Source organism: Macaca mulatta, chromosome 16, assembly GCF_049350105.2.
Source record: "Macaca mulatta isolate MMU2019108-1 chromosome 16, T2T-MMU8v2.0, whole genome shotgun sequence".
NCBI lineage: Eukaryota > Metazoa > Chordata > Mammalia > Primates > Cercopithecidae > Macaca > Macaca mulatta.
The window spans coordinates 70,840,659-70,857,867 of NC_133421.1; the positions used below are offsets into that span (position 1 = coordinate 70,840,659).

Here is a 17,209-nt window from a genome sequence, read left to right on the forward strand (position 1 = left end):
CTCCCCATGCCATGCCCACTCAGAGTCTGCAAATATGTATGTGATATAAGAGCTCGTCAGTTAGCTGTCATCAGTGTGGCACACATTTGAGGAGTCTGACTCCCCTCCAGCACAGGCCAATGTGCACTGCACTCCTTTCTTTGTGCCTCCACCGTTGCATTGTGCAGAAGTTGGGGTCATAGAAGTACCAGAGCTGTGAAAGGAGAGGCCCCTTCTCACCTCTGCCCTGGTCTCCATCCCCACTTTCTCTAGGAAGCTGGTAGGTGCTGACATGGGAGAGAAGGGAGGGGAGGGGGCCAGGAACAGTGGCTTATGCCTGCAATCCTAGCACTTTGGGAGGCTGAGGCAGGAGGATCACTTGAGGCCAGGAGTTTGAGACCAGGCTGGGCAATGTAGCAAGACCCTATCTCTACAAAAAGAAAAAATGTAATTAGCTGGGTGTGGTGGTGGGCACCGGTAGTCCTAGCTACTCGGGAGGATGAGGTGGCAGGATTGATTGAGCCCAGGAGTTTGAGGTTACAGTGAGCTGTGATTGCACCACTGCACTCCAGCCTGGGCAACAGAGCTGAGACCCTATCTCTAAAAAAAAAGAAAGAAAGAAAGACAAGACAAAGAAAGAAAGAAAGAAAGAGAGGAAAGAAAGGAAAGGAAAGAAAGAAAAAAAAGAGAGAGAGAGAGAAGGTAAGGGAAAGCCCAGAAGAGTAGAAGGTGTGGGGAGAGGAGGTAGCCGTCATTCTGGGGCCCTCAGTGTGCACTACCAGATAACGCATTCTCTGTGGGCTTTTGCACCATTTTGCTTAAGCATAAAGAAAGGAAGGCTGCCCCTAAATAGAAAGCACTCTGGAGGCAAAGAAATCTGGCTCCAATCCTGGCCCTGCCACTTTCCCAGCTGAGGACTTAGACAAGCACCCTTGGACATTCTCAGAGACATCAGCTGCAAGTGGGTGCTGCCATACCCACCTCATTGGGCAGGCTTGGGGGACCAAGGGTGGTAAATGGCTCGGGGTCTTGCATGATGCGGCCACACAGCAGGTGTGCCATCCAGATCCATTTATTTCCTTCCTTTCCCCAAAATCAAGTTGTCATTAAAGTGCTAGTCCACATTAATGAAATCTGTAGACACCAACTGTATTAGTTTTCTATTTGCTGCTGTAACAAATCATCAGAAATTTAGTGGCTTAAACCAACACGATTGTATTACTTTACAGTTTTGGAGGCCAGAAACCCTCCATAGGTGTCCCTGGGCTGAAATCAAGGTGTTGGCAAGGTTGTGGTCCTTTCTGGAGGGTCCAGGGAAGAGTCCATTTTCTTCCTTTTTCCAGCTTCTAAAGGTTTCATGCATTCCTTGGCTCATGATCTTCTATAGCTATAGAGGAAAAAAAATTTACATCAATCATCTTCAAAGCCAGCCATGGCGGGATAAGTCCTTCTCACATCACCTTGCTCTGACACCAGCTCTCCGCCTCCCTCTTCCACACGTCAGGACCCTCGTGATTACTTTGGGCTCACTCTGATAATCTGGGATGATCTCTCTGTTTGGAAGTCAGCTGACCCAGAACCTTAATTCCATCTACAACCCCAATTCCTCTTTGCCATGTATAGTAACATATTCACAGGTTCTGGGGATTAGGACGAGCCTGTCTCTGAAAGGCTACTTTACATGAAAATTCATTTTTTAATTAAGATTTTTTTTTTTCCTCTTGAGACAAGGTCTCACTCTATGGTCCAGGCTGGAGTGCAGTGGAGGGATCACAGCTCGCTGTAGCCTCGACGTCTCTGGGCTCAGGTGATCCTCCCACCTCAGCTTCCCTAGTAGCTGGAACTATAGGTGTGAGCCACCACGCCCAGCTAACTTTTTTTTTTTTTTTTTTTTTTTTTTTGAGACAGAGTCTCACTCAGTCACCCAGGCCGGAGTGCAGTGGTGCGATCTCAGCTCACAGCAACCTCTGCCTCCTGGGTTCAAGTGATTCTTGTGCCTCAGCCTCCTGAGTAGCTGTGACTACAGTTGTGCACCACCACGCCCGACTAATTTTTATATTTTTAGTAGAGATGGGGTTTCACCATGTTGGCCAGGCTTGTCTCAAACTCCTGACCTCAAGTGATCCACCCACCTCTCATATTGCTGGGATTACAGGTGTGAGCCACCGTGCGCAGCCCCAGCTAATTTTTAAATATTTTTTTGTGGAGATGGGGTTTTGTCATGTTGTCCAGGCTGGTCTTGAACTCCTGGACTCAAGCAGTCCTCTCACCTTGGTCTCCCAAAGTGCTGGGATTACAGGCATGAGCCACTGCACTCGGCCTTAAGAGAAGATTTAATAATTAATATTTTACAATATTAATTGTAAAGAGGTAGGATGAGTAACTAAATTAGGATACAAGTAACCAGGGTCATATTTGCTAATACCTTTGATCACTTTGCACTGGATATCTTATCAGATTTTCCTCATCAGCTCCTTTAGCAGCAGTGTGGCAGCATCTTATCTCATTTTGTATTTTTTTGCATAGCACACGCCTATAAATCACTGGATTGAGGTGTTTAGATGTTTGTTGTCCCTTGGATGCTTCTTACAAATCCATATTTTATGGCTCCTGGAAAGTGCTATGCAAATAATAAGCTGCAAGAATGGAAAGGAAATTGCAGTGCTCCTGAATTGTAAATGGGCTTTTACGAGGAGGTTTCTAATTACTCTGCTCTTTCTCTTGAACTGAGGAGTTGAAGTGTAAGTGGCAGATCCATAACAGATAATCATGTGTGTGATGTTACTTCAGCCTGAGCCTCGAGGACCAAGTCACAGAGCAGGAACAGCCACTCCCCAGTGTCCATGGGGCCACGTCTGAGGAGAACTCAGGGATTTCATATGTGATCTGCAGTGGCTGGGGGGCTAAGAGAGCATCAAGAGGATGTAATGTGTCCCTCTGAGTGTGTTACAGATTCTGACATTCTTATTTTCCTTCTGTGGAGAGACATGTACTCAGTGACCCAACTCACTTTAGCATATGTTTGCTCATCATTTGTGTAGCTTGAAGGAATCAGATATTACCCCCTCCCCGCTATTTGGAAGCACAGATGCAATGCCCTAGAATTGTACTGGGGGCTCAAAGAGAAAAGAGAGTAGTAAAATCTATTAAAGGGGACAAAGACAGCCTATATACTACAAGCTTTCTATTTTTGTGGCAGAGACGTTGTGGTATTTTCTAAGTAAACAGAGTCGACCTGCAATATCAAATGCATGGATTTGATGCTTTGGAAAGCAACTGTCTTCTGTGTTAATCTGGGTGTCTTCTGTGAAATGTCCCCCTGCCTTTGGCTTAAACACTAGCTTTGTCTACAGCCGCTCCATCCTGAACCTGCCCATTCTTGTCTGAATCCTGGCTTGACCACTGACAAGCTGTGTGTCCTTGGGCAAGTTACTTCACCTCTCTGCTTCAGCGTCCTCATCTGTGAGTTGGGGAATCTGGACAGAATCTCCCCCATAGGGTATAGTGAAGGCTTGTTGAATTATCCCAAGTGGCTACACAGAGTAAGCATTCAACTGATGTCATCGTTGTCATGATTGCTGTTACTGGAGCCTAGAGTTCATTCTGATACTCAAGGCTGTGGCCCATGTGGCCCCGGTAAGGAACAGTTGGAGGAGTCGGGCATGTTCAACTTGAAGAGGAGACGACAGGGAATGTGGGATGGTTGAATCTGCGAAGGGCCCCCTGGGATGAAGAACTGGCATGTTCTGTGTGGCTCCAGGGCCCTGAGCAGGACCCATTTACCAAAGTCTCAGGGACACAGTTTCTAGCTATAGACAGAAACATTTTCTGTCAATCAAAGAGGGCGAAAATAGAATGAGCCCCCTTAAGAGGTAGTGAGCTCCCTGTCATTGGAAGGATTCCGGAAGAGCTAGGTAACCACTGTAGTGCTCTCAAGGGGCTTTTTTCTTTAAAGTCCTTTCCAAACGGTTCTGAGAGTACGTAAACAATAGGAAGCCACCTGGTGCTTTAACACAAACTCTCCCCAGTGATGAGGTTTGAGCCAAAGCCAGACTGGCAAGCAGAGAGGAGGCTTGTGTACAAGGAGTTCCTCGGGTCAATTGCTTTTTCCTTGTTCTAGCCAGCCAGAGGGCTCCTGTTGGAAAACAGGAGACCAGGGAGGCGGAGGCCTGACCAAACCAGCCTCTGCAGGCCAGCTGGGAGACCACAACTCCCACCTGCGGGAAAACTGAAGGGCATCTCTATTTTTAGATTGAGCAAAAGAAAATAAATTTAAGTTTGAGCCTCCTTTGCAACTTCTAAAAATCATCTTTATTGAGATGATCATTCACATTCTATAAAATTCCCCCACTTTGAGTTACAATTCAGTGGTTTTAGTCTTCCTTGATGATGTTGATGGTCTTTTCATAAGGCTCTTGGAAGATCCAGAAGCCTCTGAGACACAGGTGGGTGTGGAGGGCATAGCACAGAGGCAGACTTCTCATTTCCTGGGTCTCCCCTTTAATGACTCTCAGAGACCCCTCCTTCCCCTGCCGCTGGCTTCCACCCCAGGGCTGTAGAGCTTTGCCACTTTCCAAGCAGAACTTAATTTCCTCTTCTGTGTCTACACTCTTTGTGCTTCTTTCTTGCCAGCTTTTTCTCCTTTGCCCACCCTCCCTCCCTTCTTCCCTTCTTCCCTTCCTCCCTTCCTCCCTTCCTTCCTGGTATGTGACTAATTTCTGTTTCAGGACATAGATGTTGTCCAGGCTGTTCTTCGGCCTTTCTGTTGGATGATGGACATTGGCATTGAGAGAGGCTGCTTTTTCTGAAATCATGTTTTGGGGCCCAGGACCTAGGTGTGTGCTTCTGGCTTTGTTTTCTTCCCGATCCAAATTCTGATATGTCCATTTAAATTGATGTAGACCCACAGGACCCTGTGGGACAGATCCTCAGTGGAACATGACTCCGTAACGAGAGCGTTTTGTTTTGTCAAAATGAGAACATATTATTGCTTTTCATCTGATTGTAAACATAATACATGTCTATAAGACAGTATAATGAGACAAAAATGTAGACACTAATAAGAGAAAATCTCCCTAATTGTATTTGTATTCTCAGAGAAAGCCCTTGTTGGACATATATACTCTAGTTTGTTTGTTTGTTTACACATATATGTACTCTTTTCTTATTTATAAAAATTCTGTACATGTACATTTCTGCAACTACTATTTCACTTGATGATACATAGACCTCTCTAGACCAGCGTGTACATTTCTTCCTCCTTACAAAGCAGTTGGCTTCGCCCAGGGTGCACCAGGACACAGTTTTGGCTCTGTCCCCAGGGTGTCACGGGACCAGGAGATGATCTCACAGGGTCTGCCATCTGCCCTGCCTGGCTGGAGGCTGCATCGAGAGGGCCAAGGGGCACCACGTGTCGTGGACACTGTCAAACAAGAGCCTTTAGAGCTTTCCACGGTCTTTCTTTTGCTTCCCAGCATTGCTTCCCCGCTGGTGGACTCTGAATCTAGAACTAGCTCCAGGCGCCTCTCCAAACTCAGACGGAGGCTGCGGCATTATTATAATGCAAATCTAGGCAAAGCCCTCCCAATACCAGGATCCAGAATGGGGTGGGGCCCTTTGCCCTAAAAAGCTGTTTGGTTTGAAAATACAAACAGGAGACAGAAAGGTTTGGCTAAATTAATGGATGAAGTTTTAACAATGGTAACCATAGTAGGGTTCACCGACCGCCAGCGATGGTTCTGAATACTTGACATGTATTAACTCATCTAATCACCACATTTTACAGACAATACAAAGGAGGCTCTGGGAGGTTGAATGACTTGCCCAAAGTCGCACAGCTCCTAAGTGAAGGATTTGGAGTGGACTCCGGGCAGCCTGGTCTGACGCCCTGCACTGCGCTGTGCTTATCTCTGGCCCCAATGCCGCCATACAGAAGTGTCTGGGGGCACTTTGTCTCTGTCAAAGAGAGAATTCGGAGATGCGTATGCTTGCCCTGGTGTGGCATTTCTCTTTTTTTGAGACAGAATCTCACTCTATCACCCTGGCTCACTGCAACCTCCGCCTCCCAGGTTCAAGCAATTCTTGTGCCTCAGCCTCCTGAGTAGCTGGAATTACAGGTGTGCACCACCATGCCCAGCTAATTTTTTGTATTGTTAGTAGAGATGTTGTTTTGCTGTGTTGGCCAAGCTGATCTCGAATTTCTGGCCTCAAGCGATCCGCCCACCTCAGCTTCCAAAGTGCTGGGAGTACAGGCATGAGCTACCACGCCTGGCCGTGTGGCACTTTTTACGTGTGTTCAGCAGACACTGTTTATCTTCTGTCCTTCCAAGACAGTGCTGATCAGGTCATTCATTACGGCAGACAACTGCTGATTTCAAACAGAATTGCCATCCTCTTCTCCCCTGCGACTTTCAGAGTGTGACCTCAGACTCAAAAATCAGAAGTGAAAACATCTTAAAAACTATCACCTTTTCTTCCTAATCCTCCTCTCCCCTCCCTGTCTTCCTTGTTGTCCCCATCTAATGAACTATCATGGCAAAAAGAGCCCATTTCTGGCCATTTTCTGTGGCCTTTCAAACTCCCACCTACCCCACTGCTTCTGGGCTCATTCCCTGAAAGCTGAGACTTCGGCGCAGAAAGTGCCAGGCCCTCTGTCCCCCCAGATCGCCTTCCTTGTCTTCCCTGTGCTTGCCTGTCACATTGTGTGGGTTCCAGCGCTGGAAGGAATGAGAAACAGACTCTCTGGTTCTCCTTTTGAAGTTTACCTTCACTCCACCACTTCTGAGACCTTCCCAGAAGTTGCCCCTTGTTTCTCTCCCCTCCAGGGCTGACCCAGAGCTGCCCCTCACCTCTTCCTGCTGTCACCCCACCGCCATCAGGGCAGAGGTTGGGACAAAGCCTCTCCTACTGGCTCCTGCTATTCTCTCTCAGGTCCAGCCTCCTCTTCTCCATCTTCAGGAGTCTCCCTCTCCACTCACATGTGATGACTTCAGCACCTCGCATCAGTCCAGGACATCACTACTTGTTCAAGTATCTTACCCATGCATTTTTTCCAGTGACATTCACAGCCACCCTGTGAGACAGGAGTGTCATCATCTCCATGTTTCAAATGAAGAATCTGCAGTTCAGAGAGGGCAAGTGACTGGCCCAGCCTCAACAGCCAGCCAGTGGACCCCACTAAACCCAGGGCTTCTGACTGCAGTCCGGGTTCCCTTTCCACCCAAATCCATGGAGGGAACTGAGCCGAGAACAGGTGTCCTTCAGGAAGACGTGAAGCCAAAGCCTCCACCTCCAAACTCAGGGGCCCAGGGAGTCCAGGCACCCATCCACTCACAAGGCTGGATGTGGTGCATTCCAGGAGAGGGGTTGGGGGCAAGTGGCCTCTCCGTGCACCCATGGGGATAGATGTGCACGTGGCATCTCCACATCATGAGGCCTGGCTTCGTGGGTTAGCTCCAGGTCCATGGAGAAGCCAAGTAGGGGGCCCTCCAAGCTCAGCTTTGGGCCCAGGTCAGGGTGCAGGATAGAGCAGGCCTCCCTAGCCCCTGCCATGAGGCCGAGGCAGTGCATCGTTCACAGGGCACATTCAGAAACCACAACCTAAGAGCCGGTCATCAGTCCGGGTTACGGCTGATGGAAGAGCAGGTGCTTCCAAGAACCCACAGTGCTCTCTGGCCAGTGGCCCAAAGGTGCCTCCAAGAGGCTTCACAGCACCCGGAGGTGCTGCTGAGGCAACGCCCTGACTGTAAGGAGGACCATTCACCCTCAGAGAGCAGCGGTGATGCTGTTGCGACAGTCCCACCATCCCTCCCAACTCTCACTCCCAACAGACTTCCCACTCTAAAGCTGAACTCTCCAGCAAATCACCTCTCGCCAGACTCTCCCCCGACTCTCTCTGGGTCCACTGGAGGTTCCTCAGCCTCTCTGTGCCTTGGTTTTCCCAGCTGTAAAATGGAGCAAAGAGGGCCTGTGTACCCCCAAAGGTGTGGTTGGAGCAGCTCCTCCTACATTAGGGCCTTGAGTGGGGCTTCGTGATTGGTTGATGGAGGTCTCCAAACCCACCCAGTGCCACCGAAGGCTGGGATTGCAGATGCAATGCCACAGGTGTCCTTCCTCAGCCTGGGCAGCTGCACATCATGTGTAAAATGGGGGTAATAAGATAATAACAGCCGCTTGCACCTATGTGGCTATGAGGATTAAACAAGATAAATGTGTAACAGTGCCTGGCTATAGAAATATTTACTCCTGTTATTAAGGGAAGAATATGCATGGCTAAAAAGGGAGGGAAGATGTAAAAGCCAGTCCGTCCCCCTCTAGCATATTTAAGGGTAATGTTGAGTTGGTTTGTGGACCATTTGCTGCCTATTAGAGCCGGAAGGTAGGGACCCCCTCTCAACAGCGATGCTACAAATTATACCCATTGGAGGTCAACCAAAAGACAAAGCTTATTGGCTGGACCTGGTGGCTCACGCCTGTAATCCTAGCACTTTGGGAGGCCAAGGCAGGTGGATCACTTGAGATCAGGAGTTCAAGACCAGCCTGGCTAACATGGTGAAACCCCATCTCTACTAAAAATACAAAAATTAGCTGGGCGTGGTGGTGCACGCCTGTAATCCCAGCTACTCAGGAAGCTGAGGCAGGAGAATCACTAGAATCCAGGAGGTGGAGGTTGCAGTGAGCCAAGGTCATACTACTGTACTCCAACCTAGGCAACAGAGGGAGACTCAATCTCAAAAAAAGAAAAAAAGACAAAGCTTGTTAATACCAGCATATTGTTAAGGGAATAAAGTAGGCTGCAGAACAGCTGGTGTAATATGGTGCCATGTAGGGAAAATTACAAGTGTACACAGGAGAAGAGTCTGCAAGGATGTGTCCTAAGATGTTAGAGTGGTTTGTTTGCTTTTTTCTTTTATCATTTTGTATTTGACTTTTAAATAAGGACCATGAATCACTTTTATAAAATACATTCTCTCTGGCCCCTACTACTCCTTTAAAGAATAAGAGTGGTTTGCCCAAGAAAGGCAGTTTTTTTTGCTCTGGTTTTCTTGATTCTGACATCAGAGGAAACTCCTTCTCATCTACTTGGGGCTCTGGGTTCAGGGGATTCATTTCAGGCAGATTAAAGTGGTGACCAGGGACATTTGTGGACACAGGGAGGGACGGGAGCACCATCAGTTTGTCTCACACAACCACTGCCATCCTCACTGAAGGCTGTTGCCTGATCAAAAAAAGTATCAGGCCAGGCACGGTGACTCACGCCTGTAATAGCACCACTTTGGGAGGCTGAGGTGAGTGGATCACTTGAGGTCATGAGTTCGAGATCATCCTGGCCAATATGGTGAAACCCCGTCTCTACTAAAAATACAAAAATTAGCCGGGCGTGGTAGTGGGCGCATAGTCCCAGCTACTTGGGAGGCTGAGGCAGGAGAATTGCTTGAACCCAAGAGGCAGAGGTTGCAGTGAGTGGAGATGGCCCCACCTCACTCAAGCCTGGGCGACCGAGGGAGACTCTGTCTAAAAAATTTATATATATATTATATATGTCAAAAATGGGGTAGTTTTTAGAACTATAGTAGTTCTAAAAACAAAGGCCATCCAAGCATGACAGATTTACAAGCACTTTGGTTATTCCAGTAGTTACAATGGAGGATAGAAGCTTTTAGTTAAAACAAACAACACAACAAACCCAGAAACCTTAGGTCAAAACCAAAATTGTCCTCTCAGACACAATCTGCGAATTTTCTCATGACAGTGGGCATTAGCCAACTGACATCAGCCGCAATCATCCGTGTGCACACAGTGGCACCACCTCCTCCCAAAAAGCGGCCTTCATCCATGCTCTCATACAATCGTTGATTATTGTCTTTGGATTGACGCCCAGAATTATTTCAGTTTCTTCTTGCCAGCATGAATCTTTTCTTTCTGTACGCTCCTTATCTTCTCTCTTTAATTTGGCAGTTCTGCTTGAAATCTGGGTCTTTCATTAGTAATAGTTCAGTTTGGTTCCAGAACATTCTGTGGTGTGATGCCATGTGACCACAAGCTCACACTTCAGAGCTCTTCGGGGGCCAGTCTTACCGAGCACCTCTCAGTGGCTGCCTGTGTGCTGGGCGCTACTTGTGGTGGGCAAGAGAGAGGAGGGGACACAAAAGGAGACACAGCTCCTTCTTAGAAGCTCAAAGTTGGGGACCAGCTGCCACAGAAGAGTATCTTTAGCATCCGAGACACCAAGATCTGGCCTTACAAGGGTGTTTATTAAGCCTTCTCAGCTCTTTTTCTTTTTTTTTTTTTTCAGACAGAGTCTCACTCTATCACCCAGGCTGGAGTGCAGTGGGAAGATCTCGGCTCACTGCATGCAACCACCACCTCCCGGGTTTAAGCGATTCTCTGCCTCAGCCTCCCCAGTAGCTGAGATTACAGGCACCCAACACCACACCCAGCTAATTTTTGTGTTTTCAGTAGAGACAGGGTTTCACCATGTTGGTCAGGCTGGTCTCGAACTCCTGACCTCAGATGATTTGCCCACCTCGGCCTCCCAGTGTGTTGGGATTACAGGCGTGAGCCACTGTGCCTGGCTTTGCTGTTGCTTCAGCAAAAAGTATGTTTGACTTGATGACCTCCAGTTACCTTAGACAGAGGTTCTCATCTAAGCTCCAACTTTCCATTTCCATTTTCCTCGCCTTTCCCCTTAACCCCTCCACATTTCTCTCAAAATCACCCCAGTTCTGTGGCCGGGTGCGGTGGCTCATGCCTGTAATCCCAGCACTTTGGGAGGCTGAGGCGGGCGAATCACGAGATCAGGAGATTGAGACCATCCTGGCTAACACGGTGGAACCCCGTCTCTACTGAAAATACAAAAAATTAGCCGGACGTGGTGGTGGACGCCTGTAGTCCCAGCTACTGGGAGGCTGAGGCAGGAGAATGGCGTGAACCCAGGAGGCGGAGCTTGCAGTGAGCCGAGATCGCGCCACTGCAATCCAGCCTGGGCGACAGAGTGAGAGACTCCGTCTCAAAAAAAAAAAAAAAAAAAAAATCACCCCAGTTCTAAAAAATACTCTTCATTTTTCTTTTAAATTTCAAATTATACTCATTGAAATAAATCAAAATAGCATAGAATAAGCAAAAAAAATGGATCCCACCCTTCCTCACTCCCATTACATAGGGCTAACCATAGTTAACCATTTAATTACTAGGTTTTTTTGTTGTTATTATTTATTTATTTATTTATTTATTTAGAGACAGAGTCTCATTCTGTCACCCAGGCTGGAGTGCAGTGGTGTGATCTCCGCTCACTGCAACCTCCGCCTCCCAGGTTCAAGCAATTCTCCTGCCTCTGCCTCCTGAGTAGCTGAGATTACAGGTGCCCGCCACCACACCTGGCTAATTTTTGTACTTTTGGTAGAGACAAGGTTTCTCCACGTTAGCCAAGCTGGTCTCCAACTCCTGGCCTCAAGTTATCCGCCCACCTTCGCCTCCCAAAGTGCTGGGATTAAGGCATGAGCCACCACACCCAGCCCTCCTGGGCTCTCTTTTCCTTTAGTTGCACACACTCCCCTGTTCCTGGAGTAGAGGGATTTCCTAGAGACTGTGGGCTCCAGCCTTCACCTAAACCCAGGACTAGGATGCCTGCCCTATCACTTATCTTTATAGATTAAAGCAAAATAGCTGGACCATAAGCATTCGAGAACAAATGGTGAATAAGGAGAAAGTTCTCCCAGGAAACAAGAGCTTTACTTCAGTTGGGCCAGTGTCCTTATATTCCTTAGCTGTTGCCAGTCACTGCTTGATTTAATCTCGGCTATCACTTGGCCTGACAGGTCTGCTGCTGGTGCCAGGATGTCTGGGTTTTTAAGCCTGGCTCCATTACATACTTCCTGTGTGACCTTGGGCAACTTACTCAGCCTGTCTGTTCCTCAGTTTCCTCAGCTGTATGATGTCGGCATAATAGTTTGTTGTGTGAATTAAATGAGGCAATAACTGGAAATGCTTCAAACATGGTTCCTATTAGGAGAAATCCTGCTTTCTGCCTAAATGTGCTGCAAAATTCCTGGTGGTGCAGAGCAGGAGACCAGAGCAAAGGAAAGACAGGGTGCAGAAGCCAAAAATTACCTTGGAGGACAAAGCGCATGTTAAGGTTAATTTTGGATTCTAGGTTTATCTCTGCTTGGTCTTCAGTTACCTGCGAGAGATCCATTTAGGGGATTTTTGTTTGTTTTTAACGATAGCTTTATTGAGATATAATTCATATGCCATAAAAGTCACTCTTTTAAAATGTTTCCGGTATATTCACAAGGCTGTGCAGGCTTCCCTGTGCTTGATTCCAGTCTGGGTTTTTAACCTAGCGGGTAAGGGGGACCAGACCAGAACCGCGGGCCAGGCGGCGATTCCGCTGAGTCACCGCGGGCGCGGGTGCGCGGCGGCGGAGCCCGGGACCTTCCTTGGCTGCCCCCTAGCGAGGGCCGCAGGGCGGCCTGAGACACCGGCCGGGGCCGCCCCACGGCCGTCGGATTTAGACTGGAAGCTCGGTCCAGGTCCCCAGCTTGATGCGCCCGCGGTATGGGAGACCAGCCCCACTCGGGCTTCCCCTGAGCGCCCGGACTCTTGACTCCAGCAGGGCCTGGGTTATGACCATCAACTCCCCTTTCCCAAAGCGATGCTCTGTTGGGAAGGCACCCATTTGATACAGTAGCGTAGAGATGGGTTTTAGCATCAAAATATCAGAATTCAAGGCTTGCTCTCTGCTTACTAGCTGTGTGACCCTGAAAAGATTTCTGAACGTCTCTGAGCTTCAGTTTCCTCATCATTCCTTCTCACGGGGTGGTTGTGAGCATTACAGAGATCCTCTCTGGGAAGCCCCTGTGAGTGGCTCATCCTCAGGGCTGAAGTAAGCATGTTATTAATAATCCAATACTGGCAAGGGGTGTTGACTGGTCCCCCTCCCTTCCCCAAGGAGCTTTCTAGAACCTGAGTTATCATTACCAAACTGTGCTGCCTTGAGTAAGAACGATAGAAGGAACAGGAAGGATGGTGGCAGGTGCAGGAAGGCAGATTGGTCCTCGCCTCCTTGCAGCAAGAAACAGCCCCAGATCGTGGGAAACCTACAGACCTGCCAGACAGACTAGGAGCAAAAGCTGGGGCGTTAAGAATCCCCAGGGAGGTTCTCCTGAGGGAGCAGCCAGTTGGATTTTGTAAGCAGAGATTTGGCTGGGGAGGAGTGAGGACGTGGGGAGCAGAGGGACAAAACTGTCGGGAATCCTGCCTTGAGGGCAGGGGTGTGTGTTGGGGGGAGTTAGGTCCCTGGGGCTCGGTGGCCTTGGGCAAGTTTCTACCCCTCAGGTCTTTTACCCATCTAGGGACTCCATCTGTCCACCTCACAGGTTACAGTGAGCCTGGATGCACTGTCATGGGCAGGTGCCCAGGAAAATGGCAGACATGTTCCAAATAGCAAGCAGTGTTCCCCAGTGACGTCCAGGGTCACCTCGGAGGTGGGCAAGATGCCTGGGGTTTCTTGTCCACCCCACAACACCTCAGGGGACAGCCAAAACTGTCCCTTCAGGTAAGCTGCACAGAAGACGTGAACTCTGCTGGGAAGACCCTCTTCTTTGGGAGCAAAAGGGACCCAGGGTCTCACCTGCACATCCCTGTCCCTGAGGGCCTGGGGGTTCTTGGAGGCCCAGCCTTGGCAAAATGAGGAAGAATGTGAAGGTTGTCCAGGCCCCTGCCAGGCTCCTTCCTTAGCCAAGCACTCCCCTTCCTGCACACATACCCTTCTCCCTCCACTGCGTCTCCACTGTTGTCAGAAAAGTCACAATAAAAAGGTCCGTATTATCTAGTTCCCACACTTTTAATTTTTTTAATTTTATTTATTTATTTATTTATTTATTTATTTATTTATTTATTGAGACAGAGTCTCACTCTGTCACCCAGGCTGGAGTGCAGTGGCACAATCTAGGCTCACTGCAACCTCTGCCTCCTGGGTTCAAGTGATTCTCATGCCTCAGCCTCTCAAGTAGCTGAGGTTTACAGGTACGTGCCACCATGCCCAGCTAATTTTTGTATTTTTGGTAGAGATGGAGTTTCACCTTGTTGGCCAGGCTGGTCTCAAACTCCTGGCCTCAAGTGATCTGCCTGCCTCAGCCTCTCGAAGTGCTGGGATTTCAGGCGTCAGCCACTGCACCCGGCTCCACACTTTTCACTTATTAAAAGACTGTGGTGTCCATCAATGGATGAATGGATAAACCAATGTGGACTATCCCTCCCATTACCCAAGGAATGAAGACGGAACTTTGCCAAGATGTGGATTCACAGTGAAAGAAGCCAGTCACCAAAAGCCACGTGCTATGTGACTTCCCTTATACGAAATATCCAGAAGAGATACATCCATGGTGACAGAAAGTAGATGAGCAGCTGGGGGCTGGCAGAGGGGAGAAGGGGGAGCAGCTGTCTATGAGATCCAGCCTTTCTTCTGGGTTTGGTGAGAATGTTTTGGAACTAGAGAGAGGTGATAGTTGTACAACATTGTGAATGTACTAAATGCCACTGAATCATTCATTTTAAATCGTTCGTTGTATGTTGCATGAATTTTAAGTCAATCAAAAACAATTGTTTGAAAAGGGAAAAGCCTATGGGTAGCGGCAGCAGTGATTGGATTCATGATTCGATTCCATGGCTATCCCTCCCCTTACCCTCCAGCGTCTTCTTCTTTTACTCTGCACTGTCATCTTTGTTCCCATCTCTCTCTCTCTCAACCCTGCAGACACTTTTCCCTTTCTTTGTCTGCCTTCACCCTCCAGATTTCTCTGTCTCCCTATGAGGCATGAGTTGAGGCTGGGAGGGTATGATTCTGAAGAAGGCACTAGGAGTGACTCAGCTAGCCCCTTCCCCTCCCAGGGCCTCAATTTAGCTACAAAACCACAGGGAGGGACTCAGGAGGCAGTGCCTTTCCAAGGGTCCCTAAAAAATGTCCCATTTTAGTGTCCAGTTTCACTCAACTTTAGCGCTTCCCCTAAAATGTGTTCGTTACCTCCCACCCCACTGCCTCTAAGTCACTGCCTGAGAAAACAGGATTGAGGAAAGGAGAAAGGAAGAGAGAGAGAGAGGAGGAGAGAGAGAAAGGGAGGAAGGCTGATGGACTTAGAAAAGCAAGAAAACAAGTGGTCTGAGGAAAACAGCCTTGGTGTGTTTATTTTCCTGTCTGTGTATCGCTTCTCGGCCTTTTGGCTAAGATCAGGTGTATTTTTCTGTCTGTGTGTCTCACTTAGATTACAGGGATCTGTGGGTGATAACATGTCTGGTCCAGGCTGCGTAGCCACCTCAAGGGCATGCTTATTTATGTGTTTTTCAATTCACTATCTTTGCTTGGGAGTCCCAGGCCAAGAGGCACAGCTGCGCCATTTGTCTATTGGTTTAGATATCCTTTATCCAGTTCTTCCAGAGAAATCATCCTGCCCTTGGCTCTGGAGGAGGTGGGCAGTAGCGGTCAGAGAGGGGAGGGAAAGGAAGGAGCCAGGTCCCTGGCTAGGATGCCAGGGTCCCCTGCCTCTCACCTGGCCTGGGCTGGAGACCTCCTGCTGTCCTGTCACTGATCACCACCCCGCCCCAGGCTCCTGAGTTAGAAGACACAGGCTAAAGTAGACTATCTCTCCATTGAAAAACCCATACAAAATAAAGGTTCATAAAAAATAGAAATTTAGACCAAGTGCTGTGGCTCACACCTGTGATCCCAGCACTTTGGGAAGCCAAGGCAGGTGGATTGCTTGAGCCCTGGAGTTCATGACCAGCCTGGGCAACATAGCGAAACTCCATCTCTACAAAAAATACAAAAAATTAGCCAGGCATGGTGGTGCACGTCTGTGGTCCCAGCTACTCAGCCTGTGGACCTACATAGAATACAATGTCAGCATAAGAAGGGAGCCCTGGGGTCACCAAATGGTTTGGGGGGCAAAGAACTTGAAGGTTGAGAGAAGTGGCTTGGTCACCCAGCTGTCGGTTGTGAGACCTGGCCACTGCTTCTTCCATACCCTAGACCTGCACCCTGACATCTCAGGTAAAAAGTTGGGGAATGTTTTATGGTCCAGGATGAAGGAACAGGCAGTGAGGGGCAGCGGAGTGTCACTTTGCATTTCTGTCTGCCTGGTACTGGCTGTGTGACTTGGACAGGTAACTTCCCAGACTCCTGGGAATCATAATATCTATGATGATGATGATGATGATGACACCTACCTCAAGGACTGCCCTGAAGGGTCACAGAGATGCCTGCAAGGCACCTGCATGGAGCAAGCGCCCCTTCTCTGGCAGGTGCCAGGTAAGCACCTCCTGTTGCCAGGCCCTGAGGCTATGGCACTGAGTGACCCTGCAAATCCTACCTGGCGAGGCTGGCATTCTTGTGCTCAGTCAGTGTTGGTTGTAAGACCAAGAGGAGTCACTTCATTTTGCTCTCCAGGAACATCTTTCTGGGTCCTATTTTTTGCCTATGTCAAGCAGAGCCTCAAGGATGCTCCTGAAAATGGGCTTGTCTTTATTAACATGGCAGGTAGGTCCCAAAGCATTAGCATGGGGCAGCTGACCTCCCCCAGCCAATGCAGTGCAGTGACTCTTGCAACCGAGTCTAATCAGGTCCATGAACCTACGAGCATTTCCTGTCCAGGACTGGGGTGAAGGCTGAGCCTCTCTGCTTAGAGATTCTTCCCATGCATTCCACTATTTCTCCCCAAAGAAAAGTATTGACCCTCGAGAGGCACACAGTTTATTTCTTTTGCATAGTAAATAGTAGCCTGTATTTTAAGGAAGAATTGATTTCTGCATCAGCCCCTGTAAGTCATCAGCCTTCTATTGGTGCATCTGACTCTCTCTAGCTCTGCAGGGGTGTTGGAGGGGGAGGGGAAGGAGGGATCTTTATTAGAAACCAGAATAGTGAGATCCATTGCCCTGTCATCTGTTCCATGGCCCTGAATGAGGCGGCCTAGCAGTGAAACACCGTGAGCGAGCATCCCCAGCCTGCAGAACAGTGGGGCACTGCCCCGAGTCCTAGGAATGACCCTTGATTCTCCTGCTCCTGACTTGGAACCCATGGAAACCTGTAGAAGCAGCTGAGGAAAACCCAACATGAAAAGCAGAACTCCACACTGAGAATATAGGAGGTGATCGGAACATACAGTGATTCTTGCTAAGACTGATTCACTGTTTTTATTTTTTTTCGATTGAAGAAATACTGGAGAAGCCTAAAGAAGGA

At 48.6% G+C, this 17,209-nt stretch overlaps 1 protein-coding gene across 46 annotated transcripts in view; it reads left to right on the forward strand.

Moving 5' to 3' along the window:
- Positions 1–17,209, forward strand: part of MAPT (microtubule associated protein tau) — a 132,172-nt gene that overhangs the window by 43,302 nt on the left and 71,661 nt on the right. The window lies entirely within an intron of this gene.